Source organism: Heptranchias perlo, chromosome 1, assembly GCF_035084215.1.
Source record: "Heptranchias perlo isolate sHepPer1 chromosome 1, sHepPer1.hap1, whole genome shotgun sequence".
Lineage (NCBI taxonomy): Eukaryota > Metazoa > Chordata > Chondrichthyes > Hexanchiformes > Hexanchidae > Heptranchias > Heptranchias perlo.
Window position 1 is genome coordinate 121,795,615 of NC_090325.1, and position 18,406 is coordinate 121,814,020.

Genomic DNA, 18,406 nt, shown 5'->3' on the forward strand with positions numbered 1-18,406 from the left:
GTTGGAAACATTGAAGTGTAAAGAATTAGGTAAGTAATAAGAAATGACAAGAAAGTAATTTAGGCAGAGTTTGCTTTTTTCTGGTCCCCTTCTAAAACACCTGTTAAAAAATTGGTACTATTCATGGGTGATTTTTTCTATACATGCAGCCAGTAAGTTAGTCTAGGCTCCACCCTTCTCCAAAGGAGGCCAGGCTGGAACCCAATTATCCTCTATTGTGTGGCGAGATCTTTTTTCCCATTAACAAAAATATGAGGGGCCTAGATGGAGTGGATAGGAAGGACCTATTTCCCTTAGCAGAGAGGTCAATAACCAGGGGTAGAGGTCTGGAACTCACTGCCTGAAAGGGTGGTAGAGGCAGAAACCCTTAACTCAATTAAAAAGTACCTGGATGTGCACTTGAAGTGCCGTGACCTACAATGCTACTGACCAAGTGCTGGAAAGTGGGATTAGGCTGGGTGGCTCATTTTCGACTGGGGCGGCCATGATGGGCTGAATGGCCTCCTTCAGTGCTGTAAATTTTCTATGATTCTATGAACATGAAATGGACTCAGTGATTAGGTTAAGTACTTTTAATGGGAATCTTGTTCACAAGTACTTAGTTTTACTGACCAGCTAGCAGCTGCCATTGAATCCAAGATTCTCCTTTGTCTTGGGGAAGGCAATGCTTAGCTAATTTGCACTCAATGGTGGTCTGATCTGGCCAGTTCCTATGATTAGATTAAGTGTTTAACAATGTATGTAATTTCAAATGAACTAATGGTAGCAATGTAGCTGCAAGCCTGTAGTAATGTATAAAAAAACTTGCCTGCTTTTGTTCAGCAATATTGTAACTAAAAGTCATTCCTCACTGTCTTGAGGTGGCATCTGATAGAAGCGCGTGCTTATGTCTTTAACTATACTCTATCCATGTAACCAACGCTCTCTACACGGAAGCGAATAAAGGAAAAACCATCAACTTGTGGTATTGGACTCACAATTCTTTAAGTACAACGAAAATATCCAGTAGATGGCACAGCTCGATAACGGCCTCCCTGCTGAAATGGAGATGAAAAAGATGGGTGTCCAGACATGCCCAATTAGTTGTGTCTGGATTGGATAGTGTAACTCGTGAGCCATCTGTAGGTGGGTGCCAGATGCCTGAGGTGCAAGTACACTTGCCTTTTCTCCCTCCACCAAAACTCCTCTTCCTCCTACCAATCTACAACTATCAGAACAGACTGAACAGGCTGGGGCTCTTTTCTCTAGAAAAGAGAAGACTGAGCAGTGACCTGATAGAGATCTTTAAAATTATGATGGGGTAGATGAGGAGAAGATATTTCCACCTGTGGGGGAGTCCAAAACTAGGGGCCATAAATATAAGCTAGTCACTAATAAATCCAATAAGGAATTCAGAAGAAACTTCCTTACTCAGAGAGTGGTGAGAATGTGGAACTCGCATCCACATGGAGTAGTTGAGGCGAATAGCATAGATACATTTAAGGGGAAGCTAGATGATTACATGAGGGAGAAAGTTGATAGGTGAGATGAAGTAAGGTGGGAGGATGCTCGTGTGGAGCATAAACACTGGCATAGACCTGTTGAACCGAATGGCTTGATTCTGTGCTGTAAATTCTATGCCAATACTGAGCAGTATGGTTGTCGTTGAGGTTGGCAGCAAGGATACGGCTTCTGGAGGTGTGCGCCAAACGGGTCCTGAATTGTAGAAAACAGCAGAAAATAATATTGCACTAACAATATTGGAAAAATGTCAGCATGAAAACTACTAAACAGCAGGAAAAATCCAATTTGCAAAAATCAGACAGTCTCAGCTTTCCATTCCACAGCAAACAGTATGGAGGACTTCCAGGCTGAATGAGTAGAATGGCCTCCTTCTGTGCCCATTGTGTCCGTGCCGGCCGAAAAAGAGCTATCCAGCTTAATCCCTCTTTCCAGCACTTAGTCCGTGGCCCTGTAGGTTACGGCACTTCAAATGCTCATCCAAGTACTTTTTAAATGAGTTGAGGGTTTCTGCCTCTACCACCCTTTCAGGCAGTGAGTCCCAGACCCCCACCACCCTCTGGGTGAAAGCATTTCTCCTCAGCTCCCCTCTAATCCTTCTACCAATTATTTTAAATCTATGCCCTCCCGGCCACTGACCCCTCTGCTAAGGGAAATAGGTCCTCCCTATCCACTCTATCTAGTCCCGTCATAATTTTATAAACCTCAATTAAATCTCCCCTCAGCTTCCTTTGTTCCAAAGAAAACAACCCCAGCCTATCCAATCTTTTCTCATAGCTAAAATTGTCCAGCCCTGGCAACATCCTCGTAAATCTCCTCTGTACCCTTTCTGGTGCAATCACATCTTTCCTGTAATGTGGTGACCAGAACTGTATGCAGTACTCAAGCTGTGGCCTAACCAATGTTTTATACAGTTCTAGCATAACCTCCGGGCTCTTATAGTCTATGCCTCGGCTAATAAAGGAAAGTATCCCGTATGCCTTTTTAACCACCTTATCTACCTGTCCTGCTATCTTCAGGGATCTGTGGACATGCTCTCCAAGGTCCCTCTGTTCCTCTACACCTCAGTATCCTCCCATTTATTGTGTATTCCCTGGCCTTGTTTGCTCTCCCCAAATACATTACCTCACACTTCTCTGGATTGAATTCCATTTGCCACTTTTCTGCCCACCTGACCAGTCCATTGATATCTTCCTGCAGTCTACAGCTTTCCTCCTCACTATCAACCACACGGCCAATTTTTGTATCATCTGCAAACTTCTTTATCAAGCCCCCTACATTCAAATCCCAAATCATTAATATATACCACAAAAAGCAAGGGACCTAGTACTGAGCCTTGCGGGATCCCACTGGAAACAGCCTTCCAGTCGCAAAACCACCATTCAACCATTACCCTTTGCTCCCTGCCACTGAACCAACTTTGGATCCAACTAGCCACTTTCCCTTGGATTCCATGGGCTTTTACTTTTTTGACCAGTCTGCCATGTGGGACCTTGTCGAAGGCCTTGCTAAAATCCATGTACACTACATCCAAAGTGTTACCCTCATCGACCCTCCTTGTTGTCTCCTCAAAAAATTCAATTGAGTTAGTCAGACACGACCTTCCCTTAACAAATCCAGGCTGACTGTCCTTGATTAACCCTGCCTTTCTAAATGACGATTTATGCTGTTCCTCAGAATTGATTGCCCACCACCGCGGTTAGACTGACTGACTTACAATTACTCGGTCTATCCCTTTCTCCCTTTTTAAACAACAGTACAACATTAACAGTCCTCCAATCCTTCAGCACCATGCCTGTAGCCAGAGAGGATTGCATCCATGCCGGCTCAATGCAAGAGCAATCCAGCTACTCCCACTTACGTGTCAACCCATGCCACCAGCCTGTCTATATCCTCTTGAAGTCTATCACTATCCTCCTCACTGTTTACTACACTACCAAGTTTCGTGTGATCTGCAAATTTGGAAATTGTGCCCTGTACACCCAAGTCCAAATCATTAATATATATCAAAAAAAGCTGTGGTTCTAGTACCGACCCCTGGGGAACACCACTGTACACATCCCTCCAGTCCGAAAAACAACCATTCACCACTACTCTCTGTTTCCTGTTACTTAGCCAATTCTGTATCCATGCTGCCACTGCCCCTTTTATTCCATGGACTTCAATTTTGACTCTTTTGCGGCTCTTCATCAAACGCCTTTTGAGAGTCCACATACACCACATCAACTGCATTGCCTTCATCAACCCTCTCTGTTACCTTATCAAAAAACTCTATCAAATTAATTAAACATGATTTGCCTTTCCCCAAATGAATTCATACCTGTCCAAGTGACTGCTAACTCAGTCCCAGATTATCGTTTCTAAAAGTTTCCCCATCACCGAGGTTAAACTGACTGGCCTTTAGTTGCTGGGTTTATCCTTACACCCTTTTTTGAACAAGGGTGTAACATTTGCAATTCTCCAGTCCTCTGGCACCATCCCTGTATCTACAGAGATTTGGAAGACTATGGCCAGCACGTCCGCAATTTCCACCCTTACTTTCCTCAATAACCTAGGATGCATCCCATCCGGACCGGGTGACCTATCTACTTTAAGTACAGCTAGCCTTTCTAGTACCTTCTTTTTATCAACTTTTATCCCTTCCAGTATCTCAACTATATCTTCCTTTACTGACACTCTGGCAGCATCTTCTTCCTTGGTAAAGACTGATGCAAAGTACTCATTTAATACTTCTGCCTCCATGAGTAGATCTCCTTTTTGGTCCCTAATCGGACCCACCCCTCCTCTTGCCACCTGGTGATATGCCTACAGAAGACTTTTGGGTTCCCTTTTATGTTGACCGCCAGTCTATTCTCATACTCTCTCTTTGCCCCTCTTATTTCCTTTTTCACTTCCCCTCTGAAATTTCTATATTCAGCCTGGTTCTTCTCGAAACCTGTGGTTTCAAGGCTGTGGACATCTTTTTTTTTCATTCATGGGATGTGGGTGTCGCTGGCAAGGCCAGCGTTTATTACCCATCCCTAATTGCCCTTGAGAAGGTGGTGATGAGCTGCCTTCTTGAACCGCTGCAGTCCGTGTGGTGAAGGTTCTCCCACAGTGCTGTTAGGTAGGGATTTCCAGGATTTTGATCCAGCGATCTGGACAAGCAAGAGGAGCATCAAGGCGACACTGAAGGTGGATGACGAGGGAAACATCGCTCACCTCCCCTCAAACTTCGCGATTGGGATGAGTCGTGAGTACATGATGTACCGGGGCAGCCCAGAGTGTGTTGCTCCTGCAGCAAACCCAGGCACGAGGCGGCCTCCAGCTACTAGACACTGCACTGTCAGGAGGCTAAGTGCTGCAACCTGCGTGGAGAGGCTGGTATCTGTACAAGACCTGCCCAGACCGCAGACACAGCTCGCACAGGCAGAGCAAGGCGAGGCGATGTGGGAGAAGGGAGTGGCAGCCATGGATGCCCCAGAGGAGGCCAGACCCCTCCCATCCGCCGTGGACCCTCGTGAAAGAGCCAGCAACCAGGAGGAGGACAAAGAGCAGGAAGGGAGCGTCGAGGAAACCAGCCAAACCCAGACACTCAACCCTGAGACTGTCCCTGAGCACACAGAGTCGATGGAAGGTGAACCAGGGGCGGAAGAAGGATGGACCAAGCAGGAAAAGAAAAAGAGGAAGTCCCGTAGCAGCAGAGGAACTGATGCCAAAGGTGGGAACAGTAGCAAGAGGCACTTAAAATCCCCAACGGACAATAGCGGCCACCCCTTGGCTGACTAAAAGGAAAAAGGGCGGAGACCCTGCCATCTTCAAAGGAAGTGACAAAACGGGACAGTGCCCAGTGACTCCCACAGCACACTCCAACTTCAGGAACCCGGGAGCAGGTACCCCCAGCAACACGGCACCGGGAGCAGCTACGTGCCCAGCGCACCCCAACTCTGGGACACCGGGAGCAACGACTCGGAGAACGACGTACCCCAGGACAACGGGAGAAGCGAGGCGGAGAGTGAGGTCTCCCAACTCCGGGACACCGGGTGAAGCGACGCGGAGAGTGAGGTCTCCCAACTCCGGGACACCGGGTGAAGCGAGGCCGAGAGTGAGGTCTCCCAACTCTGGGACACCGGGTTAAGCGACGCGGAGAGTGAGGTCTCCCAACTCCGGGACACCGGGAGAAGCGAGGCGGAGAGTGAGATCTCCCAACTCCGGGACACTGGGTGAAGCGACGCGGAGAGTGAGGTCTCCCAACTCCGGGACACCAGGAGAAGCGAGGCGGAGAGTGAGGTCTCCCAACTCCGGGACACCAGGAGAAGCCACGCGGAGAGTGAGGTCTCCCAACTCCGGGACACCGGAAGCAGCGGCGTGGAGAGTGAGGTCTCCCAACTCCGGGACAGCAGGAGAAGCGATGCGGAGAGTGAGGTCTCCCAACTCCGTGACAGCAGGAGAAGTGGTGAGTGTCTGGAACGAGCTGCCAGAGGCAGTAGTAGAGGCGGGTACAATTTGGTCTTTTAAAAAGCATTTGGACAGTTACATGGGTAAGATGGGTATAGAGGGATATGGGCCAAGTGCAGGCAATTGGGACTAGCTTAGTGGTATAAACTGGGCGACATGGACATGTTGGGCCGAAGGGCCTGTTTCCATGTTGTAAACTTCTATGATTCTAAGTGACGCAGAGAATGAGGTCTCCCAACTCCGAGACACCGGGAGAAGTGACGCAGAGAGTGAGGTCTCCCAACTCCGAGACACCGGGAGAAGTGACGCAGAGAGTGAGGTCTCCCAACTCTGGGACACCGGGAGAAGTGACGCAGAGAGTGAGGTCTCCCAACTCCGAGACACCGGGAGAAGTGACGCAGAGAGTGAGGTCTCCCAACTCTGGGACACTGGGAGAAGTGACGCAGAGAGTGAGGTCTCCCAACTCCGAGACACCGGGAGAAGTGACGCAGAGAGTGAGGTCTCCCAACTCTGGGACACTGGGAGAAGTGACGCAGAGAGTGAGGTCTCCCAACTCCGAGACACCGGGAGAAGTGACGCAGAGAGTGAGGTCTCCCAACTCTGGGACACTGGGAGAAGTGACGCAGAGAGTGAGGTCTCCCAACTCTGGGACACTGGGAGAAGTGACGCAGAGAGTGAGGTCTCCCAACTCTGGGACACTGGGAGAAGTACTTCCCCATGGGATGACAGTCTTCGTACCTCAGCCCAAAGACCATTGAGCAGTTCGCGCATGCCACGCAAATGCAGAAGCTGGACCAAGGGATTGAAACAGAGGGTAATGTAGAACCCAGACTGATGTAATTGTAGGACCTTAACTTTTGTCCTCTTCTTAATTTTAAATGGCTTTAAAAATTGCATCAATCAATGTGTGTAGTATTAAATCGACTACGCGATGTGCAGCAACCCTGAACTACCCGTCCTGGATCAAGAGGGACCTGCTGTTCTTGCTGGAGTGCGGGCCCGCTTTGCAACCACCAGCAGTGGTCGCGCATGTGGACGCAGGGTCAGTCAATCTAGTTGGGAGGCAACGATCGTCGTTCCTCGGGCCTGGAGATTCTGCTGTGAGAAGGCCAGTTCACTCTCACCAACGTTAAGGAGGTGGTGGGGTGCCGCCTGCTCATAGCAGATGTTCTGTATAAGAACGCCTCGCTCTGACTGATCAATGTGAAAGCCCTGACCCTCAAGTACGAGCGGCTGGAGGTCTTCCAGCATCTCCCGATGCTGCAGGTGACTTCCAGGCCGGTCGTTCTCACTGGAGACTTCAACTGCATCATCTGTGCGGCTGGATGATCCAGTAGGGCCAACGGAATACTCGATGACACGTTCAAACTCTGATAGAAGCGGTAAAAGATGCAAAGCTTCACACCGTCTTCAGCAACCCTGCAATTTGTCCGTTCCAGGATAGACTTCCTATTTGTGTCCCCAACACTCAAGGTCAGATTCACTGATGTCCAGCCGGTGTTCTTCTCTGACTACTGCCTCCTACTGGCCAACTGTCAATGGCCACAGGACCAGAAGGCGGGCAGGGGGATATGGAAGCTGAACATGAGACTGTTGCCCCCGGAGAACATCGAGGAACTAAGGAGGGATTACACAGGTTGGAGAACCGTGAAACCCCTCTTTGACTCCACGGTGCATTGGTGGGAAGTAATCAAGGCCAACAACAAGAGGTTCTTCATCCTCAAAGGTGTTCAGAAGGCGAGAGAGAAGCAGAGGGAACTGTCCCAGCTCCAATTAAACATGCAGGATCTGCTCCAGCTGCAGAAGGGGGTCGATATCGGGGAGGAACTCAGGGAGGCGAAGGGCCAGCAAGCCTCTCCTTCACCTCCAAGGCCTCAAAGATCATCTTCCTGTCCAGAATCTGCTCCATGGAGCAGGATGTGAAGTGCTCGCGCTTCTTCTTCCAGAAGTTGCACAGATAGACTTCTGAGATCAGAAGCCTGAAGGAGGAAGACAGCTCGGTGACGTCTTTGCAGGCCGACATATTGAGGATCAGCAAATCCTTTTATGCCTGGCTGTATGACGCAAAGCCCACAGGCATCACGGCCTCCCAGTCCTTCCTGTCCGGTAGAGGACAGCGAGCAGGAGAGTATGGATCGGCCATTGACTTTGGATGAGCTGACAAAGGCTGTCCGGTCTTTCAAGAAGAGTAGAACTCCAGCAGGCAATGGCTTACTGATTAAGTTGTACTCAGCTGTGTGGGACTGGATAGGCCTGGACCTGCTGGAAGCGTATGGGGGGATGCTGCTGACAGGCAGCATGTCAGAGTCCATGAGGAAAGGCATCATCACCCTCGTCTACAAGCGGAAGGGTGAGAAGGAAGAAATAAAAATTTGCGACCCATTTCCTTGCTAAATATCGAATCCAAGATTCTGTCTAAGGTCATCGGCAAGTCTGCTCTGGGGCTGGTGATTCACCCTGATCAGTCCTGTGCTGTACCCTGCAGGACAATCTCTGATAGCCTTGCGCTGTTCAGGGATACGATCATCTATGTGCAGGACAAGGGGGTGAACGCCTGCCTCCTCAGCTTGGACCAGGAGAAGGCCTTCGACAGAATATCCCACACGTACATGATGAATGTGCTTTCCAAAATGGGGTTTGGGGAGGGAATCCGCGATTAGGTCTGACTGCTGTATGCAGACATTCGTAGCACAGTCCTAATCAATGGGTTGGAGTCGGAGAGCGATCCTGTTCGTGTGTTGTATCAAGCTGTTTGCCGCGTCCTTCAGGATGATCCCAGGCAGTGGAGGCTCTCAGGTTAAGGCCTCTCTGTACCTGGATGACGTTATCGGCTTTTGCTCCGATCAGCGGTCGGTCCACAGACTGATGGGCATCTGTGACCAGTTTGAGCTGGCCTCAGGGGCCAGAGTGAACAGCAGTAAGAGCGAGGCCATGTTCTTTGGCAGGTAGGAGACCTGATCTTTTGTCCTCTTCATCGTCAGGTTCGACTACCTGAAGGTGCTAGGGATCTGGTTTGGGGGTCCCCAGACCTGCACCAAGAACTGGGGAGATTGGGTCACCAAGGCCAAACAGAAGCTTGGTATATGGCGTGGGGGGGGGGGGGGGGGTGCAGGGGCGCACCCTCTCCATGGTCATTAGCAACCTTCCACCTCCCATACTGCCAAATCCAACAGCAACAATGCAGTACTGGCCATTTCCCAGTGATACCAAAGCCCAGAACTGGCCTCCATTGATACTGAGACACTGGACTGCCCCTGAATACAACCAAAACTCCAACCCCCTCCCCAACACTGCTAAATAACAGATCTCTAACTCCAATTGATATTTCTTGCATACCACCTTGCTGTGTATTCTCAACTTTAAAACTGGTAAGGGATAAAAGTTAAATACATAGGGAAAGGAATATATATATAAAATATAACACCCACTCATCTATAGATTTTACAGAATCATCAAAGCATCCGTAAAAATCACAGAATACTTTAAAAAAATGCGATTTGAGTTTTTCAGTTACTGTAAATCAGTGGCCCTGATGTTATCGTAAATACCCATGATTCACCATGGGAAATCTAGTGTCATACTAAAAATTTTATTCCTGCACGCATTTTCTGTCTGCATATTTTGAATTGCTGTTTTTACATTTTTGTCTCACTTTTTGTGTCAACTTTTTCCCCATTATATATTTCTGTAATTCCAATTCTGACCTCTTGCACACCCCCGATTTCTCTTGCCCCATCACTGGTGGCTGTGCCTTCAGCTGCCTAGGCCCTAATCTCTGAAATTCCCTCCCTTAACCTCTCCATCTCTCTACCTTTCCCTTCTCCTTTAAGACGCTCCATAAAACCTACCTCTTTGATCAAGCTTTTGGTCACCTGTCCTAATATCTCTTTATGTGGCTCGATGTCAAATTTTGTTTGATAACCCTCCTGTGAAGTGCCTTGGGGCATTTTATTACTTTAAATGTGCTATATAAATGCACATTGTTGTTGTTATATCCACATTTAATATGGGTTTTCCCTAAGTAAACCCATAACTCTGTGCAATCTGCCCACCAGGTTCCCATAAATCACCCAAAATGCTTTCTGAAAAATTTCTGCCAATATTTCTCAGTAACTGAAATTTCTAACATCCAAAATAAATGTTTAAACAAAATAAAAAAGTTTTAAAAAGTATTTCACAATAACTTGGTTACATTTATTCATTGAATGTTTTGTTGTGTTTTTTAATATCTTCATTAAAGTTTTAATTGAAGGTCTCAGTCTCTCCTAAAAGCCTAGGCTTGGACCTGATATTTTTGCCCTGAACTGTAACTCTGCAAGTGGAATTTAGATTGTGAAATATACCAAATGTCCAATGGTGCATCAGTACCATCTAGTCAGCTGTAATGATGGAATATTTTCCTTCAGCTTCTAGAACTTTCTGTTCAATAGCTTTTCTTCCAATAATTTCAAAAAAGAAGACGAGGATTTTCAAAAGCTTAATGAGTGAGGGAAAAAATGAGTGTACTAATTGCACACCTGTTGTAGCATTTTCTGCTGTAATAACTTCAGAAAATGAAATAAGCTGAGAGAAAGGGAAAGAGAGAGAGTGAGAGAGATTCAAAAGGGAATTGGATATGTACTTGAAAAGGAAAAATATGCAGGACTATGGGAAAATGCGGGGGAATGGAACTAACTGGATTGCTCTTACAAAGAGCCGGCACAGGCTTGATGGGCTGAATGGCCTCCTCCTGTGCTGTAACTATTCTATGATTCTTCTATTTATAACCCAGGTGAGCTGAGTCCAATTGTAACACCATGATTGTCACCTTGCCTGCGATGAACTAACTCAGCACAAACAGGGGATTGAAACTGGAGTCTCCCTGGCCTGTATCCCTGAGCTACTCAACAAGTCATCGGGGGAGCCTTACACAAAAAAATGGTTTAAAAATACAGAAATTAGTCTGGTCAGTGTCAAACCAGTTCTTATTGGGCACAGACTCTCAGCACAAAACTGTCCCCTTAATTTAATATCATGTAGCACTACGCCTGTAGTCTCGCTCAGAGAAGTTGTAAGGATGGTTTGGTGCAGAAAATGGAAATATCACATTGATGTAGCGCTGAGTGTTCTTCTGAAATTGGGTCATATGGTTGGACCAAGTAGAGGGAACTTTACTCTGTAAATAGCTGTGCTACGTGTGATCTGGAGTTTTTGTTGCTGTCAGTGGGTGCCTCAAATGGAAAAGGTTTTAGTGAAGAGAATAAGTATCATCAAAATAGTTTTAGAAAAATCTGACATTTCAAAATATCTCACTCTTAAATGACCTACAGAATTTGATAACAAGCTTTGTTGCCTTTAATCATTTAAACTCATGACATAGAAGGATTGAAATGACTGTTACTGATGTTATCGTACAAATGCTTACTGTGTTTAAACCAAATTCCTCTCTCTACCCACGGTAATTTCTAATCTATACTGCTATAGATTTGAAGTTGTTGAACAACTATGACGTATGCATTATAGGACCTGTGGCATTTTATGTGATTGTGAAAAGTAGCACATCCGACTGCCTGAAGAATAGCACCATTTTAAACTGGGAGAACACAATGGGTTGGATTTTCCAATATGGCAGCCTCTGCACCTCTCTATCGCCATGTGACCTGACCCCAGCAAATCTGCCAGGATCAGCCTCATTTGCGTGTCATTTGTGGGCCCCAGCAATATTTCCGCTAGTGCTAAATTGCCCAACTCAGAATGGTGGGGGGGGTGGGGGGGTAATGACTGCAGTGCCTGTTGCACTGGAACATGGCCGGCAATGCTGATTGAAGAGCCAAAATGTTTTTCCTTTTGTTTTGTGTATTTATTTGGAAATCTCCCACTTCACCGAATATTATCAGTCACTCTGCAATCAAATGCACTAGCCCGTTAAATTTTAACCCCTCCACTCTGCTGCCTTAGCAACATTGAATGCCAGAAATGCGATTGTGTTCCTGGAACCCAGTGCCACTAAAGCATTACTGATGCGTTGGCTGATGTATTTCTGTTATTAACCTATTATTAACCTAACATTTGCATTTGCCTGCCCAAATGTGGGCGGCCATATTCAATGTTTGCTGTCACTTCCGGTGGAATATCCCAGAAGTGGTGGCAAAGGTTGGGGTGTTGATGGAACAGCTCCCCACTACATTTCCCACTTGCGCCTACCCAGAAATTGTCAGAGAGCAGGTAGTAAATCAACAGAAAGTCTAGCCCAATCTCTTTTAGACTTGGAAGTCCCTTTTCATGAACACTGAGCCCTTCGGATAAATCAGCATTTTCTACGTTTTCGAGTGTTGTGCACCTGGTTTAGAAATATTTTTGTCAGCTATGCTGATTAAGTGCTGATTTAGTTTGAATGGAGCATTATTACAAGTTTGTTCTGATTGATTGGTTTTCATTTGTTTCCGTGAAAGATACTAACCTCATGAAATTACTTGCAGCAAAATTGCACACATTTGTCACTGTAATTTGGGCCCTTTGAAACTGATGAAATAGGAACATATAGAACAGGAATTGACCATTCCGTCCCTTGAGCCTGTTTTGCCATTCAATTAGATCATGGCTGATCTGTACCTCCAATCAATTTATCCGCCTTTGATCCATATCCCTTGATACCCTTAACTAATAAAAATCTGTTGATCTTAGTCTTGAAAATTTCAATTAATCTAGCACCTACAGCCTTCTGGGGGAGCGAGTTCCAGATTTCCACTACCCTTTGTGTGAACAAGTGCTTCCTGATTTCACTCCTAAATGGTTTGGCTCTAATTTTAAGATTGTGCCCACTTGTTCTGGAAACTAGAGGAAATAGTTTCTCTGTAGCAATTCTAACAAACATTTTTATCGTGTATCTCTAATTCTTTATTTTTGGAAATTAAGAGTTGGTTATGCAACACTTCATTTACCAATAAAGTAAATGTAGCCCTTAGGTAGATGGCTGCCTGAATGCATGTACATGACAGTGGAAGAAGGCTGGGCAAATAACTGAGAATAATGGCTCTTTGGTCAGTCTTCATTGAGGTGGTATCAAATCAAATCGAGATCATCTGCAGCTGAAGATAAAAGCCAGTACAGTATACCTTCTACAGAGATGAATAAGGAACTGCTTACATTTTCGTAGTCAGTACAGGCATTCAGAAGTGGCATTTGTGGCTTCTGTTTCACAGTATTTCTTCACGTGTTGTTAGTGTGGATGCATCCGGGTCTTTCACTAAGCTTGCATTAACATAAAAAGAGTACACAAGGAGATCGAGTACACAGCCATTCGAAGGCAAAAAATACAAAATTAAACAATTTGTTGAGCACATACACTTAAAAAGTAAAAAAAAACTTTTGTGCTAAATCTGATTTGTGTTGTGCTTGTAGTATAATCAATGAAATACCTAAAGTATAGTTTTACTGTTAAACAGTCTAATGATAATGCCGCTTTGTGGATGCAATGGCAAGACCTATTGTATTTATCATTAAGATGGATTTGGTATCATAGAATCATACATCACAGAAGGAGGCCATTCAGTCCACCATGCCTGTGCCGGCTCTTTGAAAGAGCTATCCAATTAGTCCCACTCCCCTGCTCTTTCCCCATAATCCTGCGATTTTTTTCCCCTTAAAGTATATATCCAATTCCCTTTTGTCGTTAACGTTATGAAAAGCGTAACATTAATCTTAGAATCATAAAACTGAACCTTTTCGGCCTTAGTCATTTGTATCTTCAATATTCTATAACTATTAATTTGGCCCTAATTTTCTAGTAACAGCATTGTTTCACTATTGTAATTGGGCTGCTGTAGCTCTTTGCCTTTTTTGGTCTCTTGAGTCTCTGCTGTGGGCAATAAGAAGGCATCAGAGTATATCTGCAGACCTTGGCACACCTACCTGCCAGTGACCAAGGACAACTGTATCAGCAAGGACCTAGTTGCAGTGTTTTACAACCTGCAGCACGGGCACCTGCATTGGACCCGCACGCCACACGACCGGTCCAAGTTAAAATCGGGGCTTTAATAACACTTTCAGGTGAATCTGATCTGGTGGTACTGCCATCTAAAATTAATTTACCATCCAAACTTTCACTTTCCTACTGGTCCCAAATAGCACAAAGTGCACTTTCAAACAAAAAACTAATTTCATAGCAATGCTGAAATAAAAGTTTAATAAAATTTGAGTATTTCCTTTGTTATTTACCAGTAAAAATTAGCTGATGGGTACGACAAATATCTAATAGTTCAACAACAACAACATGTATTTATATAGCGCCTTTAACATAGTAAAACGTCCCAAGGTGCTTCACAGGAGCGTTACCAAACAAAATCTCACATCGAGCCACAAACAGAGATACTCGGACAGGTGACCAAAGGCTTGTCCAAAGAGATAGGTTTTAAGGAGCGTCTTAAAGGAGGAGAGAGAGGTAGAGAGGCGGAGAGATTTAGGGAGAGAATTCTAGGGCTTAGGGCCTAGGCAGCTGAAGGCACGGCCGCCAATGGTGGAGCGAGTAAAATCGGGGATGTGCAAGAGGCAAGAATTGGAGGAGCGCAGAGATCTCGGAGGGTTGCAGAGCTGGAGTAGATTACAGAGATAGGGAGGGGCGAGGCCATGGAGGGATTTGAAAACAAGGATGATAATTTTAAAATCGAGGGCGTTTCTGGACTGGGAGCGAGCACAGTGGTGATGGGTGAACGGGACTTGGTGCGAGTCAGGATATGGGTAGCAGAGTTTTGGATGAGCTCAAGTTTATGGAGGGTGGAAGATGGGAGGTTGGCCAGGAGAGCATTGAAATAGTCAAGTCTAGAGGTAACAAAGGCATGGATGAGGGTTTCATTAGCAGACGAGCTGAGGTGGGGCGGAGATGGGCAATGTTATGGAGGAGGAAGTAGGCGGTCTTGGTGATGGAGGGGAAATGGAGTTGAAAGCACATCTCAGGGTCAAAAAGGTCGCCAAGTTTGCAAACGGTCTGGTTCCACCTCAGTCAGTGGCCAAGGAGGGGGATGGAGTTGGTGGCTAGGGAACGGAGTTTGTGGTGGGGTCCAAAGAGAATGGGGTAAATGTTAACCCCACGAACGGGTGGGTTGGGATGGGTGGGAAGGTAAAAATCGTAAAAAAGTAAAACCTGATCCCAATCCGCCCACTTCTGGTTTTAACGAAGGCGGATCAAGGGCCCGGCGAACAACCCGTTCTCAGGAGGTGGGTCGGTCTCAGTGAAATCTTTTAAGGAGGATGTGGGCCTCCACTTTAATAGGTTTTTTATTTTTAACTCTTGGGGGCCAGGATTCCCAGGCCTTCTTCTTCACGCTACATAAGAGGAGGGGAGAAGGCCCGGATCAGCAGGTAAGTGCCTTTATTGCACTGCTTGTGGGCTAGGAGGCGCAGGACTATTTCCTCCAGGCTCAACAAGACTATCTGCCGCGATCCCACACATGCGAGCGGCCAACCCCCTCCCCATGTCCGACCTCTCCAATGATCTCTGACCCCCTCCCTGACCTCCGACCCCCTCATGATCTTCGACCCCCCTCCATGATCTCCGACCCTCTCGATGTCCGACCTCCCCATGACTGAGCCCCTAATGACCCTCCCACCCTGATGACCCCCTCCAATGACCGCCCCCCCCCCTGATGACTTCCGACCCCGACCCCCCCATGACCGACACCCCCCCACCCCTCGATCTAAGATTTACCTGCTGGCATCCGCTCTCTGGCTGCCCTCCCATCTGACTGACAGCCAGCCCGACAAACTGGCCAGCTATCGGGCGGGAAACCTACAAAATAAAATTGAAAGACGTCCTTACGTTAAAATCGTAAGGAAGAACGGGAAACCCATACTTCCGAGTTTCCCATCAGGATTTCCACTCCCTCCGCCCTCTTCCCGGATCCCCGTTAAAATTTACCCCAATGGCTTCGGCCTGCCCAATATTTAATTGGAGGAAATTTCTGCTCAACCAGTGCTGGATGTTGGACAAGCAGTGTGACAAATCAGAGACAGTGGAGAGGTCGAGAGAGGTGGTGATGAGGTAGAGCTGGGTACCATCAGCGTACATGTGGAACCTGAAGTGTTTTTGGATGATGTCGCCGAGGGGCAGTGTGTAGATGAGAAATAGGAAGGGGCCAAGGATAGATCGTTGGGGAACTCCAGAGGTAACGATGCGGGAGCTGGAAGAGAAGCCATTGAAGGTGATTCTCTGGCTAAGACTGAATAGATAAGAATGGAACCAGGTGAGGGCAGTCCCACCCAGCTGGATGACAGAGGAGAGGCGTTGGAGGAGGATGTTGTAGTCACCCGTGTCAAAGGCTGCAGACAGGTCGAGAAGGATGAGGAGGGATAGTTTACCATGGTCACAGTCACATAGGATGTCATTTGTGACTTTGATAAGGGCCGTTTTGTTGCTGTGGCAGGGGTGGAAACCTGATTGGAGGGATTCATTCTGGAGTTGCAGGAAAGATGGCCACGGATTTGGGAGGCGACAACACATTCAAGGACTTTGGAGAGGAAAGGGAGGTTGGAGATGGGGTGGTAGTTTGCAAGGACAGATGGTGGTTTTTTTGAGGAGGGGAGTGATGTTGGCAGATTTGAAGGGGAGGGGGACAGTACCTGGGGAGAGGGAACCGTTAACAATATCAATATTAACATGGGGGCCAGGAAGGAAAGTTTGGTGGGAATAGGGTTGAGGGAGCAGGATTTGGGTCTCATGGACAAGATTAGCTTGGAGAGAGCATGAAGGGAGTCAATGAAGAACTTTTGAAGTGTAGTCACTGTTGCAATGTAGGAAACATGGCAGCCAATTTGCACACAGCAAGGTCCCACAAACCATCATCTGGTAAGATGATGACCAGAACATCTGTTCTTAGTGATGTTAGTTGAGGGACAAATATTGGCCAGCACACCAGAGAACTTCCCTGCTTTTCTTCAAATAGTGCTATGGGATCTTTTACATCCGAAAAACAGTACCTCCGACAGTGCAGACTCTCTCAGATACTGCACTGCAGTGTCAGCCTAGATTATAGACTCAAGTCTCTGGACTAGGACATGAACCGACAATCTTTTAACTCAGAGGCAAGAGCGCTACCATTGAGCCAAGGTTTATACCTTGTCTGATGGGAGAAATTTGAGGAATTACATAGAATGTACAGCATAGAATCAGGCCATTTGGCCCAACTGGTCCATGCTGGCGTTGATGCACCACACGAACCTCTTCCCACCCCTATTCATCTAACCCTATCAGCATACCCTTCTATTCCTTTCTCCCTTATGTGTTTATCTAGCTTCCCCTCAAATGCATCAATGCTATTTGCCTCAACATCCTTGTGGTAGCAAGTGTCACATTCTAACCACTGTCTGGTAAAGAAGTTTCTCTTGAATTTCCCTATTGGATTTATTAGTAACTAACTTATATTTATGACAAACACGTGTATAATTATATGATAGATAGAGTGAGACAGATTTAACACAATGGGCTATATACTGGGTTGCATAGCGCCCGATTTGTAGGCGCTATGCGGCCTCCTGAGGACCCAAAATGGTGTCTGGAATGCGCGGGCACACGCCGGACACCATCTTGGTAAAGGCGTTTGCGCACACGCAGAAGACGAACGCCGGTACCTTGTAAAGTAGGGAGAATATGTGGTGGATCAGGATGAAACGCTGATTTAAAGGGACAGATGCGATTTTGGAACTCAATGCTCCAGCCAACGCATTGTCTTAACCTCGCACAGCTGAACAGGTCATCGACAGCCTGGAGGACCCCCCGCCCCCCACCAGCGCTATTTAAAGGAATCATGCCGGTGTTGCAGGTTAGTTGCTGGATTAGTTATTCTGGCTGCTGGTACAATTGTATGTGTTTGTTGAAGCTTCCTATACTTGGAGAAAGTTGCAATATTATATAGAGAGTGGGCTGGCTGATCGTGTATTACTGTTGGTGGCATTTAAAATAGTGTGCTGAAAAAGGCTTCTGCCAAGCATGGGCGGCCTACTAGGGCTCCCGCTGGGCAATGAACATGACTGGGAGCATGCAGAGCGGCCACGCACAGCAGGTCAAGCTGCGAGGAGAGGGAGGAGGAGCAGGCGGAGGTGCAGGGCACTGAGCAAGAGGCCATATCCAATGAGGGCCTTCGGGGACCAATTCTCTTACCTCAACGTGAGCGAAGATCAGTGCATCCGATGGCTGCAATTCACGAAAGAGGTCATAACGGAGGTATGTCAACTGCTGCAGTCACAACTGCAACCTCAGAGCAGGGCAAGGACATTGCCTGTGGCTGTGAAGGTAACTGTGGCGCTGAACTTTTACGGCTCTGGATCCTTTCAGGCCACTGCTGGCGACGTTTGCAACAGCAGTTTGCAGTGCACTGCTGCATAAGGGAGGTCATTGAAGCATTGTACGAGCTGGGCAATAGATTCATAACGTTCCCTCTTAACAGAGAGTAGCAGAATGAGCGAGCACGAGGGTTTGCTCGCATTGCAAGCTTCCCCA